This window comes from Hibiscus syriacus, unplaced genomic scaffold (assembly GCF_006381635.1).
Source record: "Hibiscus syriacus cultivar Baekdansim isolate YM2019G1 unplaced genomic scaffold, ASM638163v2 tig00111644_pilon, whole genome shotgun sequence".
NCBI classification, from domain to species: Eukaryota; Viridiplantae; Streptophyta; class Magnoliopsida; order Malvales; family Malvaceae; genus Hibiscus; species Hibiscus syriacus.
This window is the reverse complement of record NW_024063144.1, coordinates 509,298-525,403: the sequence shown is the minus strand read 5'-3', so window position 1 is coordinate 525,403 and position 16,106 is coordinate 509,298. Positions and strand designations below refer to the sequence as shown.

Genomic DNA, 16,106 nt, shown 5'->3' with positions numbered 1-16,106 from the left:
TCCGAACTGTATCGTCACTACGACCAAAACTTAATTCCCCACCCATCGTGAAACTATGTCGACCGTTGTGAAAAGCGCCATGAAAGGTAGCCGATTTTCTAAGTTTTCCTTTGTTGTTTTCTGACGATTCTAATGTCTACGATTGACCGTATATTACACAACCACCAATATTGAGTTCCTCTTTAAACAAAACTCAGTCGACAGTGATTATTCGTCGTCGTTGGAGGTGGGGGATGGGAGGGAGAGGAAAGACGCAGTGGTTTATTTTTTATTTTTTAATTAATATTTTTTATTATTAAAAAATAAATAAAAATAATAAAAATAATGGTAGGCAACTAAAAGTGTAACGGAGAAAATGTTAGGCACTTATTTTTAACGAAAAATTCTTTATATACTAAAAGTCAATTTGAGGTATAGTTTATGCACCTAAAAGTATATCCTTTTTAAATAATCTTTTTTTGAAATTTTATACGCGTGACACGTGTTAGATAACGATCAAATTTAACGGTCGTTGTACTTCAGACACCTAAAAGTGTAGCGTTCGAAACGTTAGGCACCTATTTTTAGCAAAAAAATTCTTTAGGCACTAAAAATCAATTTGTAGTATAATTTAGGCACCTAAAAGTGAATTAAGCTTATAAAAAATAATGTGACCACTGAATGCATGTATTTCTTTTTTTATACATTTTTATTTATTTATTTATTTTTAATCTTTATAACATATTTTTGTTATCTTTATTTTGAGTCATTTTGATGATTAACATATTACTTCGAATTCGGATTGGATCATTTCAATTAGATTTAAGGGGCATTTGGTTCGCGAAAAATATTATTAGCGGTGAGAATAATCTTTTTCGGAATCACACGCATTTAGTTCAAGAACATTCCTTTCCATGGGTAATGAAACATTTCTTATAGTGTCATTTTTTGGGTTCTTTCCCGGAAATGTCACTCTCCTCTCTTCTTTAGATATTTAATAATTTTCATCAATTTAGACAAAATTACCCTTAAAACAAAAGAATTATTTCAAAATCATGCATTCATTTATTCTTTAAACAATAAGTTATCAAAATTATGATAAATATTGTAGGCTCTCAAGAAAGGATTTCAGTCCACTACTCTCTCATATGCTAAAATATTATGATATTATATTATAATTACATATATAAAAGTTTGAGAAGCACTTCAAAAGTTTACTAATATGATACATTTAATAAAAAACTATATATTATATTTTTTATGTTTAGTAATTTTATCAAATAATTCGATATGATATTTCGTTGTACAACTTATACATGTAGCATGAATAAAATAAAAAAATGCTGCACCTAACAAAAATTTACATCAGTGTAAGTGAATAAAATAAAATAATGTAACACTTAACACATAACACATACTTTCATGTAAATACTAGAAAATTTATAAATTAAAAATATATTAAGTTATTTGTGTACAATTTTTTAAAATATATATATAAATTAAAAATAATAGAAAATTTGTATTTTCTATGAACTTTCATGTAAATACTTTAACTTTAATATTGAGTTGGCTATTGCTAAAACCTAGGGATAAGTTGGCTATTGCTGGTAATCTTTAGGAGGGGTACAAAGCATGGAAGGTTTGAGAGATGTTTAGGCATAAGCAAGACAAGGTGCCTTGGTCGAGAGTTGTTTGGGGTGGTTTGTGTATTCCTCACCATTCTTTTATTTCTTGGCTGGTGGTGCAAGAAATGCTGCCAACGAAGAATAGAATGCTAAGATGGGGCTGTCATATCGATCCTCGTTGTTTGTATTGTGAGGATGAAGTGGAGACGTGTGATCATTTGTTCATTGAGTGCCACTATTAGAGACAAGTATGACAGTTAGTTTTGCATGCTTGTGGTTACTCCTCTACTCACAGTTGTTGGTTGGATTTGATTGCTTGGTTGCAAAGACTTGGTAGGGGGAAATCTTTGCGTTATACCATTATCCGTGTAGCTTGGGGTGCATTCAATTATTATATTTGGCAAGAAATCAATGGTTGGCAACATGGTAAGGGGGCTAGGAAGTGCCCATTTATCTTTTCGTAGATTAGAAATGATACTTGTATTAGGCTTGCAGGGTATAGTAGGTTTACTTGTGTGGATTCTGCTTTGCTTACTGAATGAGGCTTATAGTAGGGTTTTGTTAGTTTATTCTTTGATTTTTTTATTTGTTTTTGGTTTATGTGGTGGTGGGTTTTTGGGTGGTTTTGTATTGATGATACTTTTTTTATGAAATAAAGAAATTTATCCCAAACAAATATTGAGAATTTAATTTATTACAAAAGAAAATATATCTTAAGGGTAATTTAGTAAAATATATTTTTTTATTAAGATATGATAAAATATACATTTTTCTTATAAAATATAATATTATATTTTTGCCAACCAACACTATAATATTATATTTTTGCCAAACAAACTGTAACACCCCCAACCCGTATCCGACCCGGATACGAATCTAATGTGTCACATTGACTAGTCAAAGCACATACTTTTATAAAAGAAATCATAGAAAATTTAAAACTTCTATTCTAAAAAGAACTTCTATTCTATAAAGAAATTCTTTTACATAAACGTGTTAAAACCTTAACAGACTCCATCAGAGAGTACATATTTAATAACTTAGTTACATGCCAACATATAAAATTATATAAAAAGACATACTTTACAAAATATTTCTGATCTGAACTTTGCGTGGAGATATGCTGCTTTACGGATTCGAAGCTTGATATTCTGACTTATCCACACCTACGTGTAAGACACTTACACGCTAAGTCATAGACTTAGTGAGACATGCAAATGCACAATGCAAACTACCAAATGCATACATATATCATATAATACACATCATATTTATATACCTATTGAACCAATCATTAACATATTTATCATTACTTATTTTCTTGTCATTAATTCTATTCTATCATATGAGCATATATTTGACATAAACGTATAATATAACTCCAAAACACAATAATACATGAATAAATACTAATTTCATATCATACATAATCACATATCATTTCTATCACAAAACACATGCACTCCTTATCATTATATTCTTTTCTATTATCATATGATTCTGAGCTTATCATTTATACCTGTCATATAGCACAAATATCATTTCACAAAGAACACATATATTATCATAACACATATTTATTATCTTTAAAGCCCATGCACTCTTTTGAGAACTTAAGGTATGCGAGTACATAGAGGTTGTTCACAATGCTGTCACCACAGCTCATATAAATCCCACTAGGGGTGCGTAGAAATTTGTCCCAAAGGACCACTATATCCCGAAGGACCACTGATAATCCCTCGACTCTTGGCATGTCAATTATACTTACAGTTCTCATATCACATGACATGGGCATTATCTTTCATATTCTTTCACTTATTCGCGTAGGCACATAGTTTACTTTCATGTAGCATATTTCCATGAAATTCACATTTTCATGTCTCATATCTTTTCACATTTTCGTGTCTCATAGCTTTTCACATTTACTTGTCTTCTTTTTTGCATAATTCTTAGTCATGGGTCTTATCTCATAACCTATATTCACTTATACATGTTCTCATACAATTACTTCATTTCATTATAACATTTAACATAGCTTATTACACTAACATGTATTCATATCATTCATTTCACATACATAACATATCATATAACATTCTAATAGAAACACATATGAGTCATATTACTTTCACATATATTTTATCATATATCTTATGATCACATGATATATTATCATAAATACATGCATTTACATAGTTCACACATAAAGATGCATTCAACAATTAGACATATGCATTTACTCATATACCATACATCTAGCACCATATCACTACATGTTTATGCTTTAGTACTCATATCATATAATGTCGGAATTAAACTCATCGCAAGTCTTAATTCCCTAACATATTGTACGCTTAATATCATGTACTCACCTGATCACCAGTAACACTACCAAGCTCTTGCTCTTTCTTGCGTATCATACTCTGACGACCTATCCGAACTTTGCTTTCGATTGATGTCTACACAATCATGTATTTATACTATCAGTATCCAATTGATATACTATAATCTATCATTTCTTACACTAAAAGAAAGATTTATTCCATTTCCCATTGAAGTGCATCGACACATTCTACAGTGTATCGATGCATCCCTTAACATGTGCATCGATGCACTACCCATGCATCGGTACACAAATTACATTCGATGTTTTCATTTTAAGGGGTGTATTGATGCACTCCATATACATCGATGCACTCATTGAATGTGTATTGATGCACACAGCCTAGAGATTACATTTTGAGCATGAAAATGTCTTACTTTGTCCCCAAATTATGCTTATTAATCCCTCCTTATACCTTAAAACTTATCTATACATATGTAAACCTTCTTATAACACTATAACACTTCACCATCTCTCATAATTCACCATAATTATTGAATCAAAGAATTTCATCAAATTTTTCATGTGTTCTAAATTCAATTCTATCACTTCTAACTTCTTAATTAACCCTTTGACAAGTCAAATCCATCCTTAGAACATCAAAAACCTTTCTATAACAAAAGTTCTTTTCTAAACTCTTAATAAAAATTCCTTTCTAATTCTCTCTACTTGGTGTTTTAAGCTTGCATAAGCTTTACCTAAGCTTATATAACACCCAAATAATCAAAACCTACTTATAAATTCAAGAAATTAACAATTAAATCCAACTTACCTATAGATAAAGTCCACGTGAAGAAGAGGAAAGCAAGAAGAAGGGTGGTCTTCCAGATAATTTTCCCATTCCCACGTGTTTCACTCTTATATAAGGGGAAAAATATATTTAAAACAAAAATTACCATAGTGCCCTTCTCCCCTTCCATAATTATAATTTAATCCAATACTGAAATACTACTATTTGAATCCTTGAACTTTTCAAATTTTTCCTAAATTAATCCCCAAATTCCAAAAAATCTCATTATAATCACCAACCCGAATTTCGGGATGTTACACAAACCAAATAAGACAATACAACATTTTTAATAACATATTAAATAATGTAATTTTTAACTAATCTCATTCTTAATAATAATCTTGTATTCTATGAATTAAACAACTCTTTAAAGTGTAGTATTGTTCATTTGTTTAATATTAAAATGGGTTACTAAGTCGACCTTGGCTCAATCTGTAATACCTCAAATTACGGGTTAGTAGTTTCAGGTTTACCAGAGAGGTAAATGGACCTTGTAAAATTTATAAATTAAGTTGTTAGACTTAATTGAGTTGGATTTTGGGCCCAAATATTCACAAAAAGGGGAGTTTTAATTAAGGGACAAAATATGAAGGACTTAAAGTGTAATTAGACCATTATTGGTTTTGAAAGATATTGTTGAGGGTTTTAAAGGGGTTTCAGTCGTGGGTTTCCTTCCCATTTCTCTTCTCTTCTGTTTATTCTTATTCTTCATTTCTTCTTCCTTCATATCCTTCAAGTGATTATAGCTTCAAGAGGGGTTTTCTCCATCCAAGCCTTGAGAAGGTTGACTTCTAACTAAAGGAGGTTTATTTCAGGATTCAAGAATCAAGCTAGTGTATTTTAATCCATTGGAGTATTAAGGTTTCATAAATCCATGGTTTTTACTAAGATTTGATGATTTGAACATTTTAGGATTCATCTTAGATTTCTCAACCAAATCACGTTTTAGGTGTTAATAGTATGTTTTAATGATGACTAATGACCCTAAATAACTTACTAAAACTTTAAAATAAGTTTAGAAACCAACCCATGTCGTTTGGAGTGATTTTTGAGTAATTTCCAAGCTTAAACAAGTCATTCCCAAAAAAAAGGATCGATCCCTCGGCCAAAGGGATCAATCCCAAAGTTTATGTCCAATAAAGGATCGATAGGATCGATTCCATTAAAAAAGAATTGATTCTTCTTTGTTTTGCTCAATAAAAGAGGATGGTTTTATATTCATTAAAGGTACTAAGTGTTGTTGAATGTTCTTTTGACTCGTTTAAGGTCCGTAAGATCTAAGGATGATCCGTAATAGTAAGTCTTAGTCCATGAGGGACATAAATGACCCAACAAACCTAAAAACACTCATAGGAGTAGGTTACACCAGATGTAACCATATTAAGCACAATACACTATAGTATATTCAATCAAGGACGTATATGGATGGTTGGGATTGAGGATCAGTATATGAGATTCCCTATAAGAGGTACGATAAACACGTAAGATTCAATATCGACGAACAATGTGGTGCTTCGAGAACATCAATGAACCGAAAATGGATAAGTCGTTCCACTAATTCAAGGGGTATTGGGAGAAGTAAGATAAGAGTATTAGGAGTGTTGTTACCCAATAATGAGCCCGAGTCAGGTATTGGGCTAACCAGTGGGTAAGTCAGTGTACTACAACCACCATAATCACTGGGGAATTATGAAATGCTTAGAGACCTCTCCGGATGTAGAAATGAGTAAATACCCTATAAGTAATAATACCCCTTCCATAACGTCCTAGGCGAGAGAACGAGCGGGATAGTCTCGGGTGAAGGGGATATGACCTCACCTGACTTCGATAAGTTCAATAGCGAGTGATCGAGCTACTTCGCGCTACAGTGTGGCATCAATTGATGTGTATTAAAGCGTAGCTATAGATGAGAGCCTTATAATAATAATAAGATAATAACATTAATTGTGCGATAACCATAAAATCCTTAGGAGGTAATATTCCATAAGACTTATGCCCTAGTGTGTCACTCGTGAAACGATGAGGACACCCGAGTAACTTTAGTAGTAGGACGATCGTCTTTAGTGCATAGGATATTCGAATATATCCAAGTCAGTGCAAGATGCACTTTAGTCTCTAGTTAAATGTGGTACTGATGCTATGTGACCCAGACACATTTCGAGTATTCAAGAGGATTAGACTAGCTAGGCAAGGTGTCGATGTTGTGTGACCCGAACCTAACCTAAGGTATTGGGAGGTGCCGATGCTATGTGACTCGGAACTCGCCTGAGATACGTGGGAGGTGCCAATGGGACCTCACCTGAGATACTTGGGAGATGTTGATGTTGTGTGACCTAGGTCTAACCAATGTACCTCTATTAAGCAAACAAATGTGTGGGTTTCGTAATGCTATGTGACCTCGAGCTACACCACAATGCTTACTTATTATTGAGTGATAGTATTGACGTCTCTGCGATACCGAGTACCATCATTGTGTTTAGCATGGTAATGCATTATAGGATGATAATGAGGTTAGAGACTTAGTACTTGTATACTCATGGCGGGCCCTTAGTGAAGACTAAGGGAAGTATAAGACATAGATTCGAGAGATAGAACTGGAGGACCATATGTAGGTAACACTGATTGGAATCATGCCTGTACTTACTGCTTAGTATCATGTCTTTCAGCATGCTTGTGTTTATGAAATTCATTTGCTACTCTAGATTAGTGATTATACTGTTGGGATTTGTAAGCTCAGCCTTCGGATGTTTTCCGTTGGCAGATTCGTAGCTTGAGCAGTTCGTGGAGCACCGTCACCGCAGAACTTCTAGAATCTCCAGCAGAGTATTGTATTGTAGCTTTAGTAGGCATGTGTATTCATAGAACCTTACTTGGGTAGTACATCTTCGGATGTATTTGAGTTGTAAACTTCAAGATGTATTATTTTTATTTAAATCATGCGTCACAGAGCTCTGATTTTGTAAAAAAATGTTTTTATAACAGTTGTTTATGTTTTATTATGATATCATATTGTACATTTGAAAAGAAAATGAACATGTTTTGAGGATCAGAGGTTTCCTCGGCAGCCTAATGTGACACTTTAGGCCCAATCTGATTTAGGGTGTTACACAATTTGATTATGGTTTAGATGAAATAATATTTTTTAAATTGCAACTCTATTCGACTTTTGAACTCTTTTACTCAACTCCAACAAAGATATTTTCAACATTATTATTGGAGATCGTACCTTATTATGATATACGATTTTCCTTAGTTTCAAAATATTTATATTTAAAAAAGTATTTATATTTGAAAATGCTAAAAACACATCAAATGACCTCAGGGAGTGTTTTTTTTCTCCTTAAAAATTATTGGTTCGAACAATTGCATATATGTAGGGAGTGTGTGAGTCGTCAACAATGATTAAATATTTTAAATAGATATTATATCATAGTCATCGCATACTAATCAAAAAAGTAATATTTATATTGGGCCACATTGTTATAATAATTAGATGATATTTATATCAATCATGAGAGAAAAAAGTGTTCTATAAAATTTGATATTACGTACCAATATGAAGCATATAGTATGAATGAATGTACAGCCTTAAACAATTACCAGCCAACGTCCACCACACCTCAAATAATGATTCAAAACCTAACTCTGTGGCTTTGGTATGGTGTTGGCCGTCGTAATCCTACTAAGTGGAATCCAATCGAACTGATATATTTATTTAACTTCAGATGAAGATTGATTCAATATACTTCATTTTTAACGTAAAACTGACTAAATTATAGTTTAGGTATTTTGTTTGATAAAAAACCAAGTTAGATACCTAAATAAAAATGATATAATTTGAGGGCTTCTTGTTTATTTAAACACTTTTTTTTATCTTGTCAATTGCCAACAGTCGGAAAATAATGAATCTAGTTTTTGACTAAATAATTACTATGGTCTTTATTTTTTGAAATATTTTAACTCTCGAAGTTTCATTTTAGGAAAAAAAATCTAATCTATAATTGAAAATCGTTAACAATATTATAAAATAGGAGACTTTTTTTGTAACACCCATAGCCTGTATACGTCTCGAAATACGAGCTAAAGAGGTCACATCAACTTAACAGATATTCACTGAACATAAATACTTAAAAATTTATTTCGTTTTAAAAAGTTCCTATTTAAATTTATAAAGTTGTTTTCTTAATCAATAAAGTCATAAACTAATATTAAAACATTGAAAACAAATCTATTTTTAGATAGTAATTAGGCAATTTAGTGATGTCTCATATATTGTATAGTACTTCCTAAACATTATTGAATTTTAAAATCATTTAAAATATAATAACATAAATAGTGGTTCATTCATAAATACATATATAGCTAGTATAATCAAAATAAAATGGTCCTAGTTACTATTACAAACCATTTAGAATAAAACTGATAAAGCAAACTAATAACATAAATATACATGCAACTACTAATCAAAAGTAACATCAAAGATGTCTTACTAATACTGATAATGTAGACGATATCCAAAAAGATGCTCGGAAAGCTCCTCACTGGACGTCTATATCTCTACCAGAACCCACGCATAAAAATCATCACACACTAAGTATAACTTAGTGAGGCAGTAATAACCTAAGGTGAGATAAAACATGAAAATAGCATAAATACGATAAAACATTAAAAATAAATTTTGAATAAAACATTAAACTTTCAAACCGACTGATTCAAGTCCAATACTTCATTGTAACTTGAAAATCAATTGGTTCCATTTTCTTATAAAATCATATTAGATAACATAAACATAATATATTCCGTGCCAACTTAACAAGTTCGTTGCTTATATTTCATTTTCATAGCCCAAAGTATATTTAATAAAATATATGGTACATGAGTAGAACATAAGGTGCTCACTAGGTACATTACGGTGCCAATAATAACATATCATAAGATGCACTCAAAGTGCAGATCGTAACATAGGCTCGAAAGATGCTAAACATAATGAGCAAGAATAGACCATAACTTAACTTGAAAGTACTCAACTTAATGGCATGCCAAATGTACCTACGTCTCTCAATGTAACATACAATGGGCTTTTAATTCATAATATAATCATTTATCAATCAACGTCTTAAAATCATAAACATTTAATATTCATTCTCATAAAACTCGTACTTGGGCAGTTCATACCCTAAATCATCCATAAAGCATTTATTTAAACATTATGGAAATAATCCATAATTAAAGTAGAAAACATGCTTGAAAAATAAGGAGGTTGACTTATCACAAGTTGTCATCGATCAAAATAATTAAATAAATAAACTGAGCTCACCTTTGTCTCACTACCGAACCTTTTATGTGATACTCCTAATCACGAGCTTTATCCATTCCTTTTGTATCGTTTGGATCACTAGATTTTTCATTGTCTGACAATGTATCATAATAATATAACATATTCAAACTATATGTTAGTATCGAACTGACATGATCTAAACTTAAAATATAAAGTCTAAAAAAATAAAATCGATACTTAATCAATATAAAACCAAATCATACTTCCATTATAGTTTCAAATTTCTGAACGTAATCTTAAAATTCCATAAATATTTATTTCCAAAATTAACTCCTCGACTTTTATCAATTGCATAATCAAGCCACTAATTATGAATTCCTTCTAGAATTCACCTTAACTTTTCCATTAAATTCAAAATAGCTCTTCACCATTATGATCATTTCATATTAATTACATAAAATTTCCAGCATCTCAATAAAATATTCAAATCAACACTTAAACATTCAAAAACTTGCAATTTCATCCGAAACTTTCTTAGACTTTTCAATTTCAACCACCCACTTTGGTAAACTTACAATTCAATCCTAACTTAATATTTAACCTCAAAAATCAGCATACTAATAAAATTTCCAGCATTTCAATAATTTATCCAAATGATACTTCGACATTTAATAAACTTGTAATCAAGTCGTTATAATATTGAGACTTTTCGAATTCCACCCTAAACTTTACCAAACTTGTAATTTGATTCCAATCAACTTTCTAACTTAAAATTCCAGCACTTCAATGTTAATAATTAACATTGAACATCCCAAATTTCACATTCTTGCAAAAATATACCACAATTTTCAAAACTTGTATATTTGCCCTTTTACTAACTCAAGCTTCCAAATTGATTCAAATTGATCTCCAAATCACATAGAATACTTCTAATATCACTCTAAACCATAGGAAATTTTTCAATAATTTCCCCCAAATTTTCCTCATGGACGAATACTATAAGGTAGGGATTATATGTTTTCCTACTTGATTCAAGCATAAATTCAACCTCCAAACAACTTTTCTAAGCCTCTAAAATCAAACCCCTAACCTAATTAATCCAAATAAAATTTTCTTCAAAACCCTAGTTATGGTCGAAAGCTTTAGATCACTCTACACTTGAATTTAAACATCACACATGCTTGAAAATTAATCTCTAGCATCAAAAACATTATAATTTTGCATAAATTCTTCAAACTCCATAAACTCTAACTTTCAATCTCAACATATAAGCATCTTCACCATGTAATATTTATATCAAATGATAGAGAACTTCATGTAGATTAATTCATTATTTCACAACTTAATCCAAAAAGCAATCATGTAGGTTCAAAAATAAATAAAATAATCTTGCCTTGGAGAAGAGTGAAGTTTCGACCTTGAGGGGTTTTGGAGCTGAAAATATGCTATTTGTCTTGATTATTCTAGTGTTAATTAATCTTAACACATGGCTTAATAATATAATTGAATATTAAATTCAATTAATGAAAAATCTCAAAAATATCATTAATGAAACTTGATAATTATCAATTGTCATCGCATTATCTTACATTAAAATATTCCTTAGTCAAATATGAATCAACTTGGCTTTGACTTTCTACTTTGTCTATGCAATTTTTGAAAATTGCATTTTAGTTACTAAAATTTCTCTTTTCGACCACATTTTTTGTAAAATTCCAATTCGATCCGATTGTTCGATTTTTATACCGAACTTTAACGCTTTATAGCTTTTAACATAAAATCCGTACCGAAAATCTGATTACCACGAAAATCCTTCTTTTAGGCCAAACCGTTCATTTACGGGCTAAAATATATAATTTTTCAAAATTATATTTTTGATCCTTAAACTTTTCAAAGTTTATACTTTATCCACTAAACTTTCAAAAATTGCATTTTAATCACTAGCCCAAATTTGGGGTACTACATTTTTCCTAAAATAAAATGTTGGGCTAAAATGTTCATAAAAAATATGATCTAACTATTATTTAATCAAACATTATAATTTTGTTTGTGTTAAAAATACTAAACCAAAATGCTCTAAAGAAAAATAAGTACAAAAAAGTATTAGAAAACTTTTATGGTGGCATCAAGACAAAATTACTCCTAAAGTTTTCACAAATAGTAATTTTGGTCCCTATTTTTTGGAGTATTTTAACTTTTAACGAATCAATTTTTAGTTAAAATATCTCATGTTGGAAGAAAATCGTTAATTAATTAACCGTTAACATATATTATTAATATGTCACTTTCACATATGTTTAATTGATTATGTGGCATATGTTACGTCATCATTATGGATGATGTGCCACATGACATTAACACTATGAATGACGTGGCATATATCATATTAAATGTTTGAATGATGTGACACATATCACATTAATAATTAAACAGATGTGAAAATATTACGTCAGTAACATGTGTTAACTTTTAGTCAACTAACAATTTTCTTCTAACGTAGAGTATTTAAACAAAAAAAAAATTGAGATTGAAAATACTAAAAAAATAGAAATTAAAATGATCAGATGTAAACAAAAATTTAGGATAATTTTATCATTATGTATTATTTAGTATTATGCTTTCTGGTAAATTTAATCCCAGCTTCTGAACCCAAGCTTCCTCTGCGAAAGTTCAACCGGGAACTGATTTGTTCAAAAAGATGGTTAGCCTAGCTTCGAAGGGGTTTTTGAAATGGGCCTTTGCTGCACCTATTTGAGATCATTATTCTACAAATTGAGTTGTGATAGTTTTCTGGGTTATAAATGCATCAAGGAATACTCGCTTTACAATTTTCGGTGCAGGTATTTCATTCTAATACGCATCTGTTAAAATTCCCAATTGGGAGGATGATATAAGATAACTTCAATCCTATTCTGGTACATGGCATGATCATATGGTATCTGAATTGGATTGTATGACTCATTTGCGTATGGTTTTTGTCTTAAATGTATTGTTTGCAGAATGGGTATGGATACATTCTTGTCTTACATTCCCATTAATCATTTTAGGATCATTCCAAGTGAATAGCTTTTCAAATCGATCTGCTTTCTGTTTCTTATCGGACTGAATGCAATGCATGTTGTTGCCTGTATTCCTCTCTCCGATGCCTAATTTACAGATGCTGAAGCAATGCCCTGTTGGATTAAAATGTGGGAAAAAAAAAATCTGAAATGAATCAATATCACCACTTACTAGAATACTTGTTTAGATTAAAATGTGTCACTTCCCAAGTATAGAGCTCTTAAACAAAATTCTTACAGTTTGCAAGTTAACCTGGAAAACATATCTGGACAGAGGAGTACGGGTGTTCAATTGGTCTTCGGTAAACCGACCGAATCGAACCGATAAAAAACCATTAATCAATTTTTTTCTTAACCATTAACCAAACCGATTTCTTTTAAGAAAAAATAACCGAACCAAAGTTTAAATATAAATTATATATAACATGTTAAATATTAAATATTTCGGTTAATTAATTGTTTTCAAACTAAATTAACTGATAATCAAAGTTTGAAAAAATCATTAACCATTGACCGACCAAGCCTAAAATTAACAGATCGATTAACCGAAAAAATAATTTAATTCAATCAATTAATTTAGTTAAAACCGATTTATGAACACCCCACATGGTAGCACGAGAATATAATTCTCTAAAGACAACATTACATTTGTTTTCTAAATCCCTATGTGAAATTCCCGAGTTCTTATATCAAAAGGCCTATCAAAGTCTGTTATGGGGGGGAGGGAAACTACCTTTGTCGATTGCTATAATCGGAGCTTACCACTTTATTCACCAAGACTTACTAGGAAAGCGCAGCATAAACTTTAGCTGCCTTGAATTGCAAGAAAACTGACTGGGAACCAAAAGAAACCCTAATGAAGCTGGGTCTCATTAAGGATTGCAATCTAAGGTTACTTCTTCTATCCATCTCATCTTTTACAGTTAGTTCGTACAACGAACATGTCTCCGTGAAGGGTTCGATCTGACTCAAAGTGACTACATTTCCCAGAATTTCAACCTTGTTGTTGAGAATAAATAAAGAACCGTCCGTCTCCTCTCGAAGAATAAGGAACTTTTCATCAACTCCTAAGGTAATGGAAACGGGGCGGTTGTATCTGAAACCTGTTGCAGACTTCTTGTGTGCAAAACTGAAGTGTCCGCGTAACTGCTCCAATGAACCCTCGAAGTTGCAGTGAGCAATGGGGCATGAACATGGCACAAAAGGACACCACTTGCCATGTTCCTGCTTCTTACTATAACTGAATGCTTCTAGGCACCCATACTTCATATCTGGCACGACATTTTGACAGATTCCAGGACCTTCTCAATCCCCCTGCAGCGACTATAGCTGGTCGGAATAGCACAGGTTGGGCATTTATTCCTAATTTGTTGGCAACAGGTTGAACAAACTAAATGCCCATTCTCACACTGAATTGCCAATCAAACATATAAAAAAACTTATTAGGATTCACTTAATATATGAAAGAACAAATAATGTATTTGCAAAAGTACAAACACACACACATCTGACTCCATTAACTTCATGTAGGCCATCAATCAAAACCAAAAGACCCTCAAGTCCAAAAGGAAAATGAACAATTTTACATAAGAAAAAATGACAAAACTTTCTAAAATACAGCCATTGTTGCAGATTAGAGGTTGCTCAGCAAGATATCTCCAGAAAAAGTTAATCATTCAAGATTATAGTCATAATTTTTCTTTATCCTAGCAAATTCCAAACTGATAATAAGCATTTCATGGTCTCTTACTCTATAATTGCTTTAAGTATTCGTGTCCGACACATTTTCAGACATAGACATCTTGCATACATAGAAAAACTTGGAAAAATTAAACATAAAAATATGTTAATCATATAAATACTTAGTCTATTAAAGAAGAAGAGGCCACAGATGGTCAATTATAGCATCCAACTTTGCATCAATAACTTGCACTAATGGAAATTAATCAAAATCTTCAGAGACAATATGAATGTGACGAAAAGACAGACAAATACCTTTTTCCCAAAATCAAGAAATTATACCAAAACTTTAAGCATTCACCAATAAACAGAAACCCAAGGTCAAGGCTTCTCAATGATAAAATCAAGAATATCTACAACCTTTTCGCCCATAAATTAAAAACCACATTCAAAATCCAATTCCTTCATAAAATCAAGAAAATAAACCAAAAATATGAATATTTTTTTCACCCAACAAGAAAAGATTCATATCCAAAATTCAAATATCACCCAAGATACAATAAATCAAGACTAACCAACCTGATGAGCTGGGATAGTCAAAGCCTGAAAGCAGATAGAACAATCAAGCACTCGAGGATCAGATAAAGTAAAAGAAATAGAGCCATCCCTGTTAGTTGCTCCTTGCTCAGCTTCACTTTCTTCTTATTCTTCCTCTTCACCGGAGCCTTCTGTATCCAAAATGCTTTCGACGTTTCGATGGTTACCGGTTCGGCTGCTTGGCTCTCCTCCTCCTGCTTCCATTTCCCCCTCTTTCTCCAAATGATTCCTTTTGTTTTACGATTAGGGTTTTAGTTGTGTTAAACAAGCTGATACTATATCAGTAAATACTCGATCTTGATCTTCTATATGATAATTTGAACTCGCAGTTTTTATAGGGTTTCTAATTTCAATATTAAGTGTGTCTGATTTTTTTTTTTTTGGAGTAAACTACAAATTATTTTAACTGAGTATGTTTTTAAGTACATAAATTATTATTTTTTGTTATGTTTTAATATTTTAATTTTACATTTTTTTAAATTATATTTAACATTTAGTTTATATTTAAATTTTTTATTATGTTGTTAAAAACTTAATAATGATATTGAGGTGACATCATAATATAATGTAACGTTAACATTTCTATTATTTTTTTAACGCTAAGATATTAAATTGAAACATAAATTAAATGTTAGGTATAATTATAAAAAAATTAAAATTTAAGTATCAAAACAGAATAAAAGTAATAGTTTAAGTATTAAACCTATACTTCACC

General features: G+C 31.2%; 1 pseudogene; it reads right to left on the bottom strand.

Annotated features, from left to right (window-relative positions):
- Positions 1 to 13,722: 13,722 nt before the first annotated feature.
- On the bottom strand, positions 13,723 to 15,595 carry LOC120166689 (annotated as a pseudogene).
- Positions 15,596 to 16,106: the final 511 nt, after the last annotated feature.